Consider the following 20,815-nt stretch of genomic DNA (forward strand, 5'->3'; position numbering starts at 1 on the left):
GGTGGCTCAGTCAGTTAAGTCCTTTCTTCAAGAATAGTGACTTTCGGGGGGGCACCTGGGTGGCTCAGTCGGGTAAGTGTCCAAGTTTTGGTTTCAGCTCAGATCACGATCTCACAGTTCGTGGGCTGGAGCCCCATGTGGGCATCCACACTGACAGTGCGGAGTCTGCTTGGGATTCTCTCTCTCTCTCTCTCTCTCTCTCTCTCTCTCTCTCATTCTCAAAAACAAACTTTAAAAAAATAAATAAAAAATAATAGTGACTTTCAAATGGGTATGATTTTGCTCCCATGGATGTTTAGCAATGTCTGGAGACATTTTTGTCACAACTGAAGGTGGCAGGGGTGCTACTGGTGTCTACTGTTACCCCGGTAGAGGCCAGGAATGCTGTGAAATACCCTTCAGTGCATGGGATGGCCCCAACACAGACTTATCCTACTCAAAATTTGAGAAATCCTATCCTTTGAGATTATGGGAAGGAGAGAAAAGGATCTTCTCACCTCATTCTCAACCTGGAACCTCATTATCAGCTTTGTAGGTTAAAGTGGGACAGGATGTAGAAACAGAATCCTAGCCTTCAGATTAGAAGACTGGGATCTTCAATGGCCACTTTGCAATAGTGTAGTCTCTGACAAATCAAAATGATCAATTCCTAATTTCAAATATTGCTTCTGTTGTCAAATATAGCCTAGGTTGGTATTCACAAACAGGTTTCCCATAAGTCAAGTGACATCAGAATGCATCTTCCATGTTTGAGAGCGAAAGGGTACTGTTAATAATTATGCTGGGACAACAGGCACAATCTGGATTGTCCTGAACAAACTGGGTCATGTGGCCATCCCACCAGTGAGAAGAGGGCAGCAGAAACAAGCAAAGGAAAATATAATTGTCCTGTGTTTATCTGGTATTCCATCCATTTCAGAAAACACACGTGTTTATTAGCCATTCTGGTGATTACGCCCTCCCCTTTACATAGGAAGGATGAGGATTATTATTACCCTAATTGGAAGGCAAGCAAACTGAGAAACAGACAGGGAAGCCGAGTCCTCATGTGCCCTGGTCTCCTGAGCTCTGCCCAGTGTTCCTCCCTCTGTGATAGTGTCCATCCTCTCCCAGCACCACAGTGATAGGAAGCAAGGAGTCAGGACCCTGTGGTGGTTGATCTGCGGGTCCATGTCTATTTTCTTGATGGGTTTTACAAGCCTGTTCTGTGCATCAAGCATCAGCTATATAAAAGAGCCTGCGAGACCATCTTAATACTAACCAGGAGAGAAGCTGGTTACCATTAAGCACCCAGAGAGTCCTGAGCCAGGACAGAGAGCCATCTTTTCTTCATTAATGCTCAACTTCCTATAGCATCACTAGATGGCAAATCACATCCATCTTTATGGGCAGTTTAGGGAGAATAAAGGAAGCAAGACACGCACGGGTAATACAGAACATCCCCACACCGACAACTGTCAAGTTTGGTCACCTGATTTAGATGTGGTTTTCTAACCTCACATTCTATTTGTTGCAGAGCCTGATCTCTTAGATCCTGATATAGAGCAATGGACTAGATTTTCCCTCTGCAGTAAGGTAACCTGACTTGATTATTCTCTTGACATGACCTCCCGGCACTGAAGTCTTAGTACTAGACCATACTCTAACTCCAGTGGCCACATAAAATAACGTCACTCCTGTGTCCTAAAGTGGGGTTGCCAGATAAAATACAGAATGTCCAGTTAAATTTGAATTTCAGACAAACAACAAATGATATTTTAGTATAAGTATATCCCAAATATCAGATGAGATATACTAAAAAATTATTAGTTGTTTGTCTAGAATTCAAATTTAATGAGGTGTCCTGTGTTTTTATTTGCTAAATCTGGCAACTCTATCCTAATTCAAAGGTGCCATGACTTCTTTCACAAAACTATTGTCCTCTGGTCTGGCCTCATTTGAAATGTGCTATAATACACATCACCACAGACCTACTTAAAATTAGAGTCTCTCAATCATCCAGAGCCATTAAAAAGAGGTTGTTCAACAAATATAGAGAACAAAGCTGGTGGTCATTGGTATGATATAGGAAATTTCTACTTTCCACTTAAAGATGTTAACTAAGTATTATTTGGCTGACCTGAGGCTCAGGAGTTTGCCTAAGAGAAAAAAAACTGAGCTTAATGAAGAGTCGCAATTTGCAGACTTGTGGCTGGTGGCCAATGGCACCTTTGGGGGCGGCCAAAAGAATTTGAAAAAATAAATAAATAAAACATCAAGAATAAAAGAGTACAGTCCTGGCTCTTGCTTGGGTGAAAAATCTATGAACAGAGAAACGTTTTGTGTTGTATTTGGTGAGGGAACTATAATGCTCTATGTGGCAAATGGCAAGTGTCAGGGGGAAAGGTCTATGTCCTCTCTATTTTTTTAAATGTTTATTTTTATTTTGAGAGAGAGACAGACAGAAAGAGTATAAGCAGGGGGAGGGCAGAGAGAGGGAGAGAGAGAATCCCAAGCAGACTCTGTACTCTCAGCACAGAGCCTGACACGGGACTCGATCTCACAAACCATGAGATCATGACTTGGGCGGAATCAAGAGTCAGACACTCAACTGACTGAGCCACCTGGGTGCCTGCTTTATGTCTACTCTAATTGAAGGATGCAATGAAATCAAATGGGTGGGAGAGGTACCTAAAGATGCTTTTAAAATTTGGGGTTCAAAGTTGTGAGGCAAACTGAAGTTTCCTGCAGTTCCCCCTCATACACCTTTAGCAAATAACTTTCTCATGTCTAAGAGCTTATATATATTTCTAAAGGCCTATAAAAGGCTCATCTGGCTTTTCATCCTTTTGAAAACACAAATATTCTTAAATGTTCTCATGTAATTGAATGAAAATCATATGGGGCCATTTTTTTTTTTAAGATCTAAGCTGAGAAACATAGATACCTGGGGTAGTGACCAAACCTCTGGAGTGGAAGAGTAGCCATAATCCAAACAGGAAGAGGAAATGTCTGCTACATGGGGAAATGAGACAAAATTCCATCCTCCTCATGATTAAATGACCCACAACTACCTTCATCGAAGGATTTTTGGGCAACCCTCTTGTAGAACAATGTGGGAGCTGTGCTTTCTTCATTTTGGAAGAACTTGAGACGTATTCAGTGTCTTTTCTGAGCTCTGAGCTCCTCCCCTGGCAGACCTGGCTTCCTCCAGTGTGGAGGCACAGCTGCCGATTACCAGACCTGGCACCGCACCACATTGGTGACCCCAGAACCCCTCCATCCTGCCACCACCAGGCCCAGGCTCAGCTGAGGCAGCAGAACATGATGCACGCGGGTCCAGCGATGTGCTTGTTGCTCACCTGTGTACACCAGACACCAACCCCGGCCACAGCCTTTGACCTAAAATTCCCCAATGTGGAACTTGATGGGCCATTTACCTGATCACGTTTAGAATCAAAGTATCCCTTCTTCTTTCAAACACAACCTGAATTGAAATCAGTGCTAACGCATGAACCATATCATTTAAATCAAAACCAAATGCAACCACCACCCATTCTCTCTCCTGCCTTTAAGCCCAGCTTCTCCAACAGAGAACAGCTGTCCGGAAGCAGCAGTGACTATGACTATTTTATGATTCAGCCCCTTCCACATTTTGCAGGGTAAGGCTTGTGAGTCTGTATTCATGAGAAGTACTCACAACATGGCAAGGCCCTCATACTCACCTGTGATTAATGCTAAGAACCCCCAAAGGTACATCCTTTGATCTAATGACGCTCTTAGAATCATGATATCTGATCTTGGTTCTATTACATGTCAAAAGCATTTTAATCTGCCTTGGGTTAAGGGCTCATCCATCTATGCTGGTGCCTGTCCAGAGAAGCAATTGCTGATTTTTTCACTCCCTGCCCCAAATATTCATTCTTCTTTCTATTTGCCTCATAACATAGAAATGAAAGAAGCAAAGAGTGTGTGTCCTCTGGAATCAATTGTAACTACTGCTATTACACAGGTCATTTGGCCCAAATTGAGGCATCCCGCCTGGTTTTTCTATGCCTTGACTTCAAGGCCACAGAAAAAGGGAAGAGTGGCTCCGAAGAAAGCAAAGTGCTCTAGAGGCACTTCCTGGGAGAGGTCACAAATACATCCTGGGGTATTTCAAGGCCAATTTCAGCCTATTGTTACACTACCAGAGATAGAAACTTCCAATGCCACTTGCTTATTCAAAATGCCCTCATGTTCCTGGTATGTGGATGCTTCCCACAGCAGGAGGTGACGACTAGCAGGTTAAGTGAGAGGCCCTTGCTGCATACCTGCTTGTCTTTTTAAATAAAGAGCAGCCAGTTGCAGGCTGCCAGTCAGCACATTCCCATTGGTTCCTTTAATGCAGTAAGGCATACCACTGAGGCTTCCTCTCAGCTGACACCCACAAGCCATGCTAACCGTGGGTGGATCAATGAAATCTCCTAACCCTCAATTTCCCCTTATGCCAAATGAGGACATTAAACTGCTGTGATCGTTAAACTCCAAGTCTGATTCACTGGGGCTCCTGCCCTACCGTATTGCCTAAAGAACAAAGAATATGTCTCAAGATGGATTTTTTTTTTTCTTGAAGACAGAGGCAGTCATGTTTTCATCCAGGCTAGTAGCCTAATATGAGACATTTCTTCTATTAACCCCAAGCCACTTACATCTCAGTTAGACCCTATGGACATTTCACAGCACAGAAATTACTCCAGCAATGGACAGTGAAATCACGAAGCTAACAATGGTGACTTAGCTTCAGCATCGGAGCTTCACAGAGAGAAACTTTTGCTGGTATCATTTGTGTGTGTGTGTTTGATCTCTAAGCTCATATGATAATGAAGACAGAAAGGAGAAAGTGGGAATAACCAGAAATGGCACCACCAAGAGACCGCTGAACTCCAAGCTGTCCTCATGAGGAGCAGTGGTAACAGGGACAGGGTAACACAAGTGAGAGAATTTGGGTATAAGTACTGTTGGAATTTAGCTGAGGAGAAAGGGAACAGACATGTCAGGTGACATTAATTCACTTAAAACTCCACTTTCTCTAGACATATGATGCCCAACAGGGACCTGAATATTCTGAGAAAATAGAACAAGGATACTAATACCTGAAGCACTTTTTGTTTTTGCTATTTTAAGTTCTTTTCTGCAATTTACCACTGAATCTTAAATTGCACAGACTCTGGGTTCTGATACTGTGATTTCAAAAAGTTACTTCCACGGTCTAAAGATTAGTAGATCTTTTAGAATAAACTGGCTTTCCAGAGAAAAAAGCAAAATATCTATTGTAGTCAGATTCAGAAATTATTTATATGGAATAAGACCAATGTTTAGTCTCTGAAATTACAATAAGGAAAAATATGCCTAAAAGTTGGGAATGATGTATTATTTAAATGAGTGGACACCCTAAGCCAATACTTTTCAAACTTTAGGATATGCTATGGACTGAATGTGTATCCCCCCAGAATTCAAATGTTGAAATCCTAATCTCAATATGGTGGTATTTAGAGGTGGGGCCTCCAAATTGGGAGATGGTATTTGCATGATTAGGTTATGAGGGTGGAGCTCCCATGATACAACTAGTGCCCCTATAAGAAGCAGACAGACTATTTGCTAGCCCTCTTTCTGCCATATGAAGACACAACAAGAAGCTGAGTCGCATCCCTAACCCAACAATGCTGGCACCCTGATCTTAGACTTCCAGCCTCCAGAACTGAGAAATAAATTTCTGTTGTTTATAAGTCACCCAGTCTATGGTATTCTGTCACAGCTGCCTGAACAGACTGCAGTAAGGTACATCGGAGTCCATGAAGGATCTTGTTAAAATGCAGATTCTGATTCAACGGGCCAGGGAGAAGCCAGAGAGCCTCCATTTCTAATAAGTTCCCAGACGATGCTGCTGTCACTGCTTGTACTCAGACTATACTTTGGGTCAAAAAGCCCCTAAGCGACCAATTTTCAAAGAATTTGCAGCCATCTACATCCAGATTAGTCTAAGGGCAATTTGATACCTGATGATTTGAAAGGTACTTCTAGTCCTTGCTGGTCTTCAGTTTCATCAATGATTATTATAAGAAAACACTCCCATTATTATTATTATTATTATTATTATTATTTAAATATTCTCATTATTGAAGCTTTTTTGTTGTTTTGGATCTGGGCCATTAAAGATTTAAGTCTGTGGAGATGAGAAAACGGCAGGACACAAATGTGGAGAAGAACGTTGATTTCCCCCTGCCCTTCCTCTTTCCCTCAAGCTTGACTTCACCTATAGATTTGGAGTTGAGGAACACAGCAGCATCAGACTAGGGGCTAGGGGCAGCGAAGAAAAACTGGACTGCTGTCCTGAGAAATGTGGCTAAAGACCCTTCCACATTAGCCCCTGTGAGAAAAGAATGGAGTCAGTCCCATGATGAGGACAGCAGCCAAGTTTCATCATGTGTACTCAGCGTTTAATGTCACTGCTAGAAAATGGATTGAAGACAGAAAGAGAGCTTGGTCTGTAGGTGACTTGAAGATAAGAGATAATGTAACTCTTACATTTAGAGACCATTTAATACCAGTTGGTTGCTCTGACTTCTTCAAAAGCCTCCCCCTTTTTTTTCTTTTAAGCTTTGTTCCCTTCTCCTGTCTTCTAATCCACTCAGCAAATATTTGTAACTACTTTGTCCCAGATACTATTCTAGGAGCCGGGATCATAGCAGGGATCAAAATAGATAGAAGTTTTTGAACTTACATTTTAATAGAAGATGCCAGACAAAAAACAAGTACTTAATTTAGAATATGAGAAAGTGAAAAATGTTATGGAAACATGATCATACCAGCACTATTCGCAATAGCCAAAAGGTAAAAGAAACCCCTGTGTCCACTGACAGATGAATGGTTAAACAAAATGTGGCACACACATACAATGGAATATTATTCAGCCTTACCAAGGAAGGGAATTCTGTCACATGGTAAAACATGGATGAACCTTGAGGTCATGATGCTAAGTGAAATAAACCAGTCATAAAAAGACAAATATTACATGATTCCACATATATGAAATACTTAGAATCATTAAATTCATAGAGACAGGAAGCAGAATAGTGGTTGCCAGGCCGGGGGAAGAAGCAAAGGAAGTTGTTAATGCGTATAGTTTCTTTTTGGCAAGATGAAAAAGTTAGGCAGATTGGCTGCAAAATAAGGTGAATATACTCAACACTACTGAACTATACACTTAGAAGTGGTTAAGATGACAAATGTTATGCTACATGTATTTCTGAAAATGCTATGGAGAAAAATTAAGCAGAAAAGTGTCTTCGTTAGGCTTGGGTGGGGAGGTTGCCATTGGGAATAGGGTGGTTAAGAAAGGCCGCATTGATAAGGTGGCTTTGGTGCAAAGACCTGAAGGAGGTGAGAGATTGGGCCACATGAGAGAAAAGACTCCAGGCACAGGAGATGGCAACCGAGATGGCAGGAATGACATTCCATTTGTCCTGTCACCCTCACCGTGGCTGGGTTAGAGCTGCCCTCTGCTTTCATCTCTCCTCAGGTCCACTGCTTGAGCCAGTACCGGAGAATCACCAGCAAAGACCTAACAGGAACAAGCACGGACTCATTTAGGAGTGCCTAAGCTTTTCTGTTGCTCTGGCAGCTAGTCACTCCTTTTCAAGTTTTTTTAATATTTAAGAGCTAAAGGGCAAGCAAAGTGGTGTCCCTTCAGTGAGCCCGAATCAGATTGATAAACTGATGGACCAAGACAAGGAGGGGACGATCAGAGAACAGGAGATTCTCAGGTTCTGAGAAAAAGCTATTAATTAGTATAAGGGACCTGGGGGGACCTGGAAGACAGAAGGGCCGATGGGGAAAAGGACCATTCCATTCTGCAGGGATCATATCCTGGCTCCAGCACATTGCAGTCTAAAGGGTACTGGATGGTGATAATGACCTAGGCTTCTAGAAAGTCTCAGCAAGGAACAGTGCTCACCCCAAAGGCCTCAGCTGTGCGACAGAAGTGAAGCACATGGCTTCAGACATCTAAAGGGGAGCAGAGAAGAAGGCCATTGGTGAATCCATCTAAGGCCCCCCCTGGGAACTCTTAGAAATAATACAGGGGAGGGGGGTAAAGTCCAGTATAATGTGGTGCTACTCATACTGGGGCCTCTTGTTGATAAAGGCTGGAAATTTTCATTTACCAAAGGCATTCATCTCAAGTTTTGTGTATGCGTTCAAAGATTCTAGGAGTCCGTGATCTAACCAAGTTCTTATCTTCAAATCTGGGTTAGCTTCAACTTCAGTCAATTCCCTTATCCTGTTTGTGCTTCTATTTCTTCATAAGTAAATTGGGGGCAATAATATCTGCCCCCATGGGGTAGCTGTGAGTGTCAAATAAAATAACAGATGGAAAACTACTTGAAGTGACTAAAAGTCCTAGAGCTCAGTCAATAAATAATAATGATTATTATTATAGTCTTTTCATTGTCATTTTATTAACAGAATTTTTCTTCCCCCCTCCACCCCAGAAAAAAAAATCTGCCGAGAGTCTGAGCAAAACAAGGCTCTAAAGTTAGGTGTGCGATTTATTTGTCTTGGTCCCTTATGAGAAATTTAGTTTTAAGCCCTTTTCAAACATCTGTTGCATTTCAACTCAGTAAGTGCAAATAACAGAGAAATAGTAGCATCTGGGCTAGAAATGAAAAATATCTGCTCCTATTTTAAAAGAGAGAGAGAGAGGGAGGGAGACAGGAGAGAGAGAGGGGAGAGAGGAAGTAAGACTGTTAGATTTCTCATACTGAATACTGAGCACTTATCACTAGAAATCATGTTGTACCTGACATGCAGGAAGCTGCGTGATTAATGTGAATGTGTAGCGGCCATCTGCTCTGGAGTTGGGCTCTGAGTCCCAGTGCCCCGCGCTGGGTCAGCACTTTCCTCTTCGGTGCTGAGAAGTGACTTTCTCTGTTCCCCACCCCCCTCTCTTGTGCAGGTCTTCGCTTCTAGGAAAAAAGGAAGAAATGGTCCATGAAGTTTCATTTGCCTTGGAAAGAACAGAAACATCTTCAGAGAAATCACAGGCCACAGCACTGGGGGAGGGCAGTAAAGAAGGGGCCTACAGCCAGCCCAGCCTGCTGCCTGCAAGAAGCAGAGAAGGCCAACAGGGATAATAGACCCAAGGCTCAGACCACACCAGAGCAATCTGATCATTTTAGGAGAAGCAAAAGCCCCAGTAGAAAAGAAAAAGATCTCCTAAGTCACACAGGTTTATTTTTTTTCCTCCCCTTTTGAGTGAGTTTCCTGGAGTAGTTTTTGTCTGGCCTGAAGGAAGTCTGCTCACAGCAGAGGGGAGAGCTGGCCAACTCATCACCTCCCGGGGCAGACACAGGCCCCATGAGTTGGATATCAAGACAGGCAGCTATTGTCACAGAGGAAACTGAGCCCAAAGCAGTGAGGCCAGAGACAGATGCTGGGATTAGCTTAGGAGCTCAAGGAGCAGCGGTTCGAGGGGATTTGGTCTGACCCCTTAATTTGTAAATGGGCACCCTGAGGCCATAGATGCTGTCGCAGGCTCACCACAGGCACTCAGAGCTGGACCCATGGCTCTTTACATTTCAGCAGGACACATCCAGTTTGTCCCTAGGATGCTCAAGGAGCAACAAAAGGTTTCCTGACTTGAATCCATCTGCATGCTTAGAGTAACTCCCATATCCATTTGCTCCCCAAAATGGAGTCTGAAGGATACAGGAAACAAATGTCTGTGATTATCATCAACTAGTAACACCTGCTCACAGCCACAGGGGGATGGAGAAGAGACAGAGAAGACGGGGAAGGGGCCATAGGATGTAGGGCAGCCAAGAAGAACAAAAGGAAAAGGGAGGAGAACATGGTACAAAGAAAGAGAAGAGGGGCAATTGGGTGGCTCAGTTGGTTGAGTGTCCGACTTCGCCTCAGGTCATGATCTCACTGCTTGGGAGTTCGAGCCCCACGTCGGGCTCTATGCTGACAGCTCAGAGCCTGGAACCTGCTTCGGATACTGTGTCTCCCTCTCTCTGCCCCTCCCATGCTCATTCTCTGTCTCTCCCTGTCTCTCAATAATAAATACATGTTTAAAAAAAAAAGAAGAGGGTGAGGAGAGAGAGATGAGGAAGAGGCAAGGAACGCTCCCAAAGCTTGGACTAGAGAGGAGAGTAAGAACACTGGGGGTGGGAGGGAGTACTATTTGATGAGAAAAGGGGAAGTCAAGGGGAAAATCCAGCCAAACTTAAATTTACAACAGTCAGTCTAAAGGACCAAAGTCTACTCAGTAGCCTTCTGCTGAGAAACCCTATCAGGTTTGGGGCGGGAGGGGGGAGAAAATGTATTACCTTGAACCCTGACCTCAGTTTTTATCACAAGGGGTATAGAGGTCCCTGGTGAACAAGAGGAACTTCCCCGCCCTGGTTGTGCAGAGCCCTCCTCCCTGGGCATTCTCACCTCGCAGAACCTCCTCTTGGCACAGGACAGGAGGCAAGAGTTTTAAGTTACACACCAGGGGCCAATAGAACTGCACAAAGCTCATATTGTTCCTACTTTAATCATGGTTTTTGCTTCACAAATCCTGCTTTGAAACCATACACTGTGCTGAAGTTTTATGGCGGCTCTTGGAGTGGTTTATGGTTTTATCAGAGATTTTATTTTTCTAAAGTTATCACTGAATTTCCTTTTGCCCCTCCTCAAAATAATTATTGGCAAACGTGTGTAAACATAAGCCTGACAAACGTGTGGAAAACGTACAGGTAATGATACCACACCTTAGATTTTCTCCCAAAGTAAATTAAATCAAGACTTCGGCTTTCCCATTCTCTTATTTTCTTAAGAAAGAAAAAACGAGGGGGCAGAGAGAGGAAGAGAGAGGAGGGGCAGTAAGAACACCTTTTTTTTTAAGTCAGAAAACCAAATTCTCACAATATTTAATGACACTTTTCCCTGTGTGTAGGGACTGAAGACTGAATCATGCCAAGGTGTGACAATTAGAAAAATTCTGAGTCAGGGAAAGTTTACCTTAGCCTGATTTTATGCCTTCAATACGTGCTTATATTCTAAGACCTGCATTTAGAATGGGGATTTGAGATATTAGAGAAGAAGTCAGGGAAGCCAAAAAGACACATTTTCTCTAAACCATATAAACAGCACTGCTTTAACTCACAAAGGTATTCATGTGAAATTCAGCAAGGACTTATGTGCCACTGCACGGCTGTCACTGTGGTAGGTTATGGACTGTGAGAGAGAAAGGTCAGCCTAAAGGCTTTGCACACCCCTGATCCATCTCAACCACCCTCCACATCACCTTCATCTCTCCCCTGGATGAGGGCAAGAGCGTCCCCCAACTGCTTTCTCTGTTTCCTCTCTTGCTTCCCTGTAGTCCATTCCCACATAAAACTCAGAGTGATCTTTTAAACTACACATCAGAGGACATCACTCCCTTGCTCGAAAACCCTCCAGTGCTGCTGCTCCTACTGGGAATAAAAACCGCACTCCTGACCCTTAACCTGGTTATCCTCCACTCGGGTTCCCACCTCTGCTCCTCTCAAGTGCTCTCCCCTCTGCTCATGAGGCAAAGTCACAATGGCCCTTTGGGTTTTCTGTTCATTTAGCAAACCTAACTTGTTCTACCTTAGAGAAGTGTCCTTCAAATATTTTGGAGATTCTTCTTGTAGCTCAAATGACTGGAAAAATTATGCAACGAGCCCAAATTTTCATCCCCAGGACAAGGATGAATACTCCAAGAATCAGGTTCCGAGAAACAATGGTAGAAAAAACCAAGTCATTTCCTGCTTGCCACTTTTCAAGTTCAACTCCTTGAAAGCGCTAATAACTGCATTCGCTGTTTGTGTCTCCCCTTTACTAGAATGGAAGCTACAGGGGTGTAGCAACCTCATGTGTCTGACCAATAATTCGCCCCATCTCGAACCACGACAGAGACTTAGTGGATACTCCATCAATAGTTCAAAGAGTGAATAAATGAAACTATAAAAAAGGGCACTCACACATCACAGTTTTAAATATGGATTCACAGCTATTCTTTGACTAGGTACAAAAATGAATACAAATTCTAATTGCAAACAAGTTCCTTCTTGCTTAAAAAAATGCAGGAACAAAAATGGTGACATCAAGCCCTCATGAATCTACCAAGAAAAGCTCACCTTCCCCCAAATCTTCTAGCCGAGGCCTTTTGCAGCCTCCAACTGACCACTCAAGGAATGTGTTACTTCAAAAGAGAATACTTGATAAACGGCCTTTTCTTCATTTGAGGTCATGATTCAGCTTTCTAAGAGACATCCATTCATAGCAAGACAGTGTGGCCAAGCTGAAAGGGTGTTATAGCAGTATTTATAGTGGGGGCTGTTGCTGTGTGACTCGGGGAAAAGCTTTTGAGTCCCTGGATCCATATATGCAAAACATGGCAATAAGCTCGCCTTCAACTTCTCTCTTCAGCATTTTTGGGGATATGTTATATTCAGATCAAATCCTATGAGCCTCTTTGGGAAAGAAAAAAGTGATATATGTACAGAATACACTGAATGAGTGAGCTATCTTGCTTTATCTACTAGAAGGTGATAGACTCTTGGATCAGCAAGGTGTCCTCCTCTTCTAAGAATATGACTTCATGATTATTCCTAGCCCACAGAAAGAGAGATTTAAAGTTAGTAAATCGAGAGAGAGAGAGGAGAAAAAGAAAGAAGCTCAATTTAGACTATGACCTTATAGAAATTTAGGGGATAATTCCAGCCAAGAGTCAGGCTGAAATTAAGGATTCAGTTTCCTGTTCTTGCTGAGTCAGCTCTCCATAGTGTGTCCTTGTGGTTTTGCTTGATTTGATACAAATTCTAAAAATATCCGATTTGTTCATATTTTTAAAAAGCACGTAAAAACAGACTGCAATGGTGTCCACATGACCCCCACAACTGGCATTACTTGGACCACTTTTCTCTGTGATTATATGAAACAGCACAGTTGTCTAACCCTTATTCTCCTTCCACAATAAATCTTAGGTAGATGGTTGTGGCATCCTTGCCCATTGCCTGACTGATATGCATTCTTCTCTTCTTGCTCATTTACGAAACTCTGTTTTCAGGTGCAAGATGTCAGCCCCAAGTGAAATACTCCTTTGTCCAGCTTCCTTAGGAGCTCAAGATGGCGATGTGATATGGCTCTGGCTAATAAGATGGAAATAAAAGTCTACTGGGAGCCTCTGGGGTATGTTTGCTTCTCCTGATGTGAAGGGGCAGGTGATGCTGGCTCAGTCTTTCCCTTCCTGTCATGTACAGGAGGAAACACGCAGTGGCCACCCGGTAACCACCAGAAACAAGCATGAAGACAAGCACTCTGGTATGATGGGCATAGCAAAAAGATGGAAAAAGTTTAAGTTCCTGATGACATCACTGAGCAGTTACATCTACACCAGAAATAGCCTACATCTCGTCTTCTCGATATCTGAGAAGAAGAAACACCTATTTGCTTAAGTCACTGAAATTAGCTCCTGCAATACTCATAGCCAAAATCATTACTAAGTGACACAATGACCACATTATTTGAGAGTGGAGAAATGGGTCTATATATGGAAAAGCATCCTGCATCAACAGGAATGAAGGGTCCTTGAGAAAACCCTTACTTCCAGAAAACAGCATCCCTATATCATCTTTACCATTTAGTCCCTATCCTTCACAGTTCACACATAGAGATGTGGAACTATTCTAAGATTCTGAATCCTAGGCCTCTGCAGCCTCACTGTTTCCCACCAGCCAATTCCCTCAGCTGTTCCACATCCGCCCTTTACTATTTTCCATCCATTCATCACTTGCATTGTCCAGGTTTACAATTTTCCAAAGTCTGCCCATTTCAATTAGATACCAGGGTCGCAGACATAACCCGGCAGCCCTGACCTGCACGGGGCTAACATCAGAGGCGGCTGGATTCCTGCAGGGTCTATTTCTATATATGCCATCTTCAGGCCAGGACTAGATAATTTCACTCATCTAGAAAATTAAGGTGAATAAGAGAATAGAAAACTGGAATGGCATATGGTCTAGCTTCCTGAATTTGTGTGATTATCCATTATCAAATAGCAGGCACTGAGTTATTAAGTCTATTGACAGATACAATGTAATTTTCTTCAAACAGATAACTGATCCTGGAACTGATAAGGTCTGAATGTGCAGCACCCACTGCTTCATATTTTGATCATTCTTCACTTTCTTCATTCAGTGGTCTAGGTTATCAAATTACCAGTACAAATAGATAAACAGAAGTAAAGCAGCACAGCGTGTCTTAAATTTATACTCAGGGTTTTCTCATTTTGTTACTCAACATTTTCTGACTCTGAGCAGCACTGCTTTATAGTCTTGGGACCAAGAAAAATTAAAATAAGTAGGAAAAATTACAACATTGAAATGTTAAAAAAAAAAATCCAGGTCTCAGAAAGGTTTGAAATAAATTGCACAGAAATAGGTGAGATAGGGCTCTAAGCTTAGAGAATGTTAAGGATTTTAAGTTTAGAGGCAACACTGTTCTGGTACTGCTAAATGTGAGTAGCGCTTGCCTTTTCCTTTTATAACCCCTGGCAAAGGGATTTATGCAGGTAATAAATCAACACTGAAATGCAGCTCCAATTACGAAAGCAAAATAAAATCAATGGGACAGTGCCTGATACAAACTGACTGGAGAAGACATTTTGCAAGCACTTAAAAAACACCTCTGTGAGGGGTGCCTGGGTGGCTCAAGCGTCAACTCTTGATTTTGGCTCAGGTCATGATTTCACGTACACGAGATCAAGTTCGGCATCCGGCTCCACGCTGAGTGTGGGGCCTGCTTGAGATTCCCTCTCTCCCTCTCTCTGTGCCGCTGTGCTGCCGCTCACATGCACAGTGGCTCACATGCTCTTTCTCATTTTCTCTCCCTCCCTCTTAAAATAAATAAATAAACGTTAAAAAAGAATACCTCTCTGAGTATACACACTAGGCACTCAAAATGAAAGGGCACATCTGTTTTCCAGCATTTGGGACTAACCTTCCATACTACGAAACAAAAGAACACAATCCTTCTTGTCCCATAATTTAGCCTTGGGCCCTAACTGAAAACTATTTATCGCTCATCTTTCTCCCCCACTCAGATGATTTTGTCAATGCTCTGAGTTCCAAAGAGTTAACAACAAAAATAAGAGCATCTAGGTGTTTGCTTTTAAATGGGTAAATATAACACTCTCCAGTTCCATCCACGTGGCTACAAAAGGCCATATTTCATTCTTTCTCATTGCCAAGTAGTATCCCATTGTGTATATAAACCACAATTTCTTTATCCATTCATCAGTTGATGGACATTTATTTTAATTTTTTTTTAATGTTTATTTATTTTTGACAGAAAGAGAGAGGCAGAGCATGAGTGGGAGAGGGGCAGAGAGAGAGGGAGACACAGAATCCGAAGCAGCCTCCAGGCTCCGAGCTGTCAACACAGAGCCCGACGTGGGGCTCAAACCCACAGACCGCGAGATCATGACCTGAGCCGAAGTGGGACGCTCAACTGACTGAACCACGCAGGTGCCCAGTTGATGGACATTTAGGCTCCTTCCATAATTTTTCTATTGCTGAAATTTTCTATTGCTGCTATAAACATTGGGGTACAAGTGCCCCTATGCATCAGCATTCCTGTATCCCTTGGGTAAATTCTTAGTCATACAGAGAAAGACAGATACCATATGTTTTCACTCTTATGTGGATCCTGAGAAACTTAACAGACCATGGGGGAGGGGAAGGAGAAAAAAAAAGTTAGAGAGGGAGACAGCCAAAGCATAAGAGACTCTTAAAAACTGAGAATAAACTGAGGGTTGATGGGGGGTGGGAGGGAGGGGAGGGTGGGTGATGGGCATTGAGGAGGGCACCTGTTGGGATGAGCACTGGGTGTTGTATGGAAACCAATTTGACAATAAATTTCATATTAAAAAAATAAGAAAAAACAAAAACAAAAAAATAAATGGATAAATATAGTATGTATATCATGATTAAAATACAAATACCAGAGATTACATGAGCCCCCTGGGAGGGAATCCATGGATTAGCAGTCTAGTGACTCTTCATTCGTGAAGATGGAGGTGAGACCCAATGCCTTCACTGTAGATACTGTAGACTGGGGCTGAATTCTTACTAGAAACCAAAATATTTTAGAAATTCAAACACGTTACCATCTACTCAACAGTAATTCACTATGTACTGAAGTTTCAAATAAATCACTGATTATATCTGACTGTAAGAATATAATTAAATATAAGATTGTATAAGAATCTTAGTTAGTAAATGTTGTGATCATGATCCTTGGCATATCAGATATTCAGATTTCACTGCACCTTTAACAGCCACTCACCAGGTATCTTTGTTTTCCCAGCTAGAGGCCTTTGGTATTTGTAGGAGGATTCAGTTGAGTTAAGATTTTTCCTTTTCTAAACCTGTTAGGAAAACCGTTCTACTTCTTTTTGGCTGGTCATTTACAAAGACTAATAGCAGGTAGGCTCTTTGTGTTCCCTACGGAGTTGAATGTGTTTATTCTATAGCAGCGGAGTTCCACAGCAAATTTTAGTTCTCAAACTTCGGTGTTTTTAGTGTAATGGATTTCTGGAGGATTCTGTTTGTTTCAGCATTTCTCTTCCCTTCCGGAAGGGCCACAATGCAGATATGAGTGACAGAGTTCAATGAAAGAATAAAATAAAAATATTAATTACCCAGAGCTGCCTGGATCCTAACAGCCATGCTGAATATGTGCGACACTAGCATAGGCATCCAAAGAACATCGATATTTATTATGAAGATGTGTGTATTGATTGAGCTGTAAAATGATTCAAAGTAATATATGCCATCCCAATAATTGAACTCCATTCAAAAGAACACCAATGTAGCCACAATGAAAATTGAAAGAGACGATTTTGATTTATTAAATTACTCTATGCAGCCACAAGATATTGAACAAAGAGAGGAAAAGTTACTATGCGTCTATGGTGATCCTGTCTTGCTATCAGAATGAAGACCAGAGGGCCTATTTGTCTCCATGACTCAGAGGTGCCTGGTTCTAAGGGTCTGACCCCACATTACTTGGAGGATAAGAGCTCTCTAGAAGTGAGCACTTGGTGGCCCTGAGGCAAACTGTGAGGCCACACCTTCTTCTATCAATGGCCTGTCCTCTTATTACATTACCTCTCTCCCAAGACCTTCCCTGGTTGCCCCAAACACTCGCTTCTCACCTCTATGAACTCCTATGTCTGCAAGTGGATATAGGCAGAAGGGGAGATAACAGGGATGGAATTCACATTTAAGGAAACTCTAATGGGCTTGCTTACTCAAAATCCTCAACTAGCCAGAATCTCTCCTTAGATTCTGCTCACATTCAGAAGACAAATCACATACATCTCACAGCACATTCAGGGAAGAGGTGTGGTTAGTTGGCTTGTTTTTAAAGGACTTTAGAGTCTATATTATATTGAGGTCTACACATTCATCTCAGCTTTTACAATCCTCTATATCTTCAATTATTAGTGCAAATTCACATTCAGATTGGGAACTTTGATATTATAAAGGTATCCATTATAAAAGAAATATATAATTATCTTTATAATACCATAATTACTGAGACATGGAAGTAAACAGAAAGATTTTAAACATAGATTAAAAAGGTATTTTATGCAACCATTAACCAAAAAAATGTTAATTCCCCAACATGCCCCACCTCATTTTTTTTAATTGGTATATTCCAGGTTGAATGATGGCCGCTCTCCAAAAGATATGCCCATCAGGAACCTATAAATGTAATCTTACTTGGAGAAAGGGGTCTTTGCAGAAGACCTACAGCTTCTTAAGCTGAAAGTCTTAAGAAGCTATCATCCATCTCAAGATTATCCAAGTGGGCCCTATATTTAATGACAAGTGTGCTTCTAAGAAGAGAAGAAGACACAGAAGAGAAGGTCATATGAAGATGAAAGCAGAGATTGGAGGTAGGCAGCCACAAACTAAGGAACCCCAAAGCCACCAAAAGCTAGAAGAAGCAAAGAAGGATCTTCCTCTAAAGCCTTCAGAGGGAGTATGGCCCTACTGACACCTTGTTTCAGACTTCTGTCCTCCAGAACTGTGAAAGAATACATTTCTGTTGTAAGCCACCAAATTTGTGGCACTCTGTTACAGAAGCCCTAGGAAACTAATACATGGAGTTTCACTACATGTGATTAAATGTCACTCAATAAATGCAATTAAGTATAATTAAAGATGAACATTCTTCAGTAAGTCATTCAACAAACACTAATTTTTTTTTTTACTTTTTTAAAATTCTTTTAATCTTTATTTATTTTTGAGAGAAAGACGGAGTGTGAGCAGGGGAGGAGCAGAGAAAGAGGGAGACACAGAATCCGAAGCAGGCTCCAGGCCCTGAGCTGTCAGCACAGAGCCCGATGCAAGGCTCAAACTCACGAACCATGAGGTCATGACCTGAGCCGAAGCTGGATGCTCAACCGACTGAGCCACCCAGGCGCCCCCAACAAACATTTATTAAGTGTTACTATGCGCCAGAAACTGTGTAAGACTCTGGAGCTATAGTAAAAATTTTCAAAGATACACTAAAAAACCCTCAATGACCTCACAGTGAAATCTGAAAAGGCAATTTTTTTCCTCAAGGCTTTGTAGAACAAGAGAAAAATATCAGAGACTTTTTTCAATTTTTTTTATGATTGTTATTTTAGAGAGAGAGAGAGAGAATGCAAGTGGAGGAGGGGCAGAGAGAGAGAGAGAGGGAGAAACAGAATCTGAAGCAGGCTCCAAGCTCTGACCTGTTAGCACAGAACCCGATGTGGGGCTTGAACTCATGAAGCATGAGATCATGACTTGACCTAAGTCAGGTGCTTAACCGACTTAGCCACCCAGGTGCCCTTATCAGAGATTTTAAAGAAGAGAATATTAACTAGGGTAGAGGAAGGTGGAATCCTTTTATATAAAATCTATAAAGGCAATATTAATGTGAAGAACAGATATTGTTACTAAGGGGCTCCAGAAAGGTTTAGAGACATTCCATCCAAACTGAGAGTTTATCAGTCCCCAAAGAATGCAAGTATTTTCCACTATCACCTGTTAATTACAAAGGAAAAGAGCACCACTGAAACCACCACAAGACCTAAACCTTTCCCAGGTAACTATCCTGAGGAATGAAAGATTTTCCTCTATCTTATTTGAAGAATTAGAAAGTAAAAGTGGCTTCAAGTCTTCTGTTGTTTTTCTACATTTTCCAGATGATATTTTGCATTATGATGTGTCATCCCATGTTGTATCAATCACATTACAATATGTCACTTAATGTAACATAAAGCAACATGATTGACACAATCTACTAGGGCTTGTCACAACATTGCATGTCAACCAGGACATTTTTATGGGTTTTGTAAAGAAAAAAAAAGTCAACATATTTCACTGAACATCGCATCCAAGGTGTGGGGAGAGGGAGGCAAAGAAAGGCTCCTTTGAAGATTTTTGCAACATTTCTGTTGAGAGAACTGATAAACATCTGTCAAGTAAATGGAGTCAAATGTCTTCCCTAAACCCATATCAAATGGGCCCAATAAACTACGGCCAGCCTGTCTTAGGTTCATGGTCAACTCTTACTGCTCCCTGTTCCTGGTAGCCACATTTAATCCAAAACACCTTTAAAAGAAGGAAAAGAACTACCAAATGGAAGGCCTACATCTAAGGCAAAGGAAGCAATAAAGGCAGGCAGTCCTCGGCAGTAGGTTGGGAATGTTCTAGAAGCCACTATGGTGTAAATGTGGTTGTAGGTAACAACTCAAAACAACTTGAGCAAAAGCGGAATTTATTATAAGGATATGGGGGTTTCTCAAGGAACAGTGGGCAGGAATAGAACTAGACCACAGGAAAGGACTAGTAGAAATAATTAGAATTCTAATTAGAATAAGTAGAATAATCCATCAACATCCTCTCCTCACCTCCTCCCTGCTTCTCTGTTCCACCTGCTTTCTTCTTCTCTCTTTACTGCTGCCCAACCCTTTTGGGAGAATTAGCCCTTATTACCCCCAACTGTGTAAGTTAGAGTCGTAACTACATGGGAAATGCTAGTATATACTTGTTAATTTCCTCTGGGGGATGTATTTCCCTCTTGCTTACGGTATTCCAATTCCCAAGCAATGTAGTGCATGAGGGATGGACCTTACCTCTAGCTCCAGAGGGAAAATCAAGTCAGCTCAATCAACCAGTGGATTTCATTGCCCTGGCCAATAGCTGGTTCAGGAAAAGCACAACAACTAAATAGGTCCAGTTAAAATGAATCCACAGATTTATGTAGAAAGCTAGGACACAAACTCACTCTTTTTCCTGGGGCCTGAGTGAGAATGTGAACTTGGGACTGCTTTGTCATTTTTACAACCATGAGGGGAGCCAGCTTGAGGGTCAAGCCAACTGAGAGGAAGAAAGCCAAGGCTTGGATCCTACTGACATCATTTGAGTCCTTGACCAAATCACTCCTGCAGCCTAAATCTCTCCTAGAACAGTTTGAGAACAGAAATCAACAAAACCCCTTTATATTTAAGACAGTATAAGTCCAATCTTCTAGTCCTTGCAACCAAAGGAATATCAACCTATATAAGAGGCTAACTTACTATCTTTAGGAGTATCTCCAGCCAACCTAGCTTGAGCCAGCCAGTCTAATCAGCCATGGCAAGGGTACAAACACAGTCGGTAGGTGCGAAACCCCATGGACTGAGTGGGAGAGCAGTTCTCAGAAAAGAGAATGGGTGGCATTTTAAATAAAATCTACTACC

The 20,815-nt window shown here is 42.0% G+C and overlaps 1 protein-coding gene across 3 annotated transcripts in view; it reads right to left on the reverse strand.

Annotated features, from left to right (window-relative positions):
- Window positions 1–20,815, reverse strand: part of LOC106976242 (E3 ubiquitin-protein ligase RNF113A) — a 503,753-nt gene that overhangs the window by 213,149 nt on the left and 269,789 nt on the right. Inside the window, exon 5 of one of the 3 annotated variants that reach the window (XM_053200695.1) lies at window positions 8,819–8,981. The exons of 1 other annotated variant lie outside the window; for it this stretch is intronic. The gene's annotated coding sequence lies outside the window, so the exon portion shown is untranslated. Of the gene's footprint in view, window positions 1–8,818; window positions 8,985–20,815 lie in introns of all 3 variants that reach the window. One more of the 3 variants, XM_053200694.1, reaches the window with a different exon arrangement.

This window comes from Acinonyx jubatus, chromosome A3 (genome assembly GCF_027475565.1).
Source record: "Acinonyx jubatus isolate Ajub_Pintada_27869175 chromosome A3, VMU_Ajub_asm_v1.0, whole genome shotgun sequence".
NCBI classification, from domain to species: Eukaryota; Metazoa; Chordata; class Mammalia; order Carnivora; family Felidae; genus Acinonyx; species Acinonyx jubatus.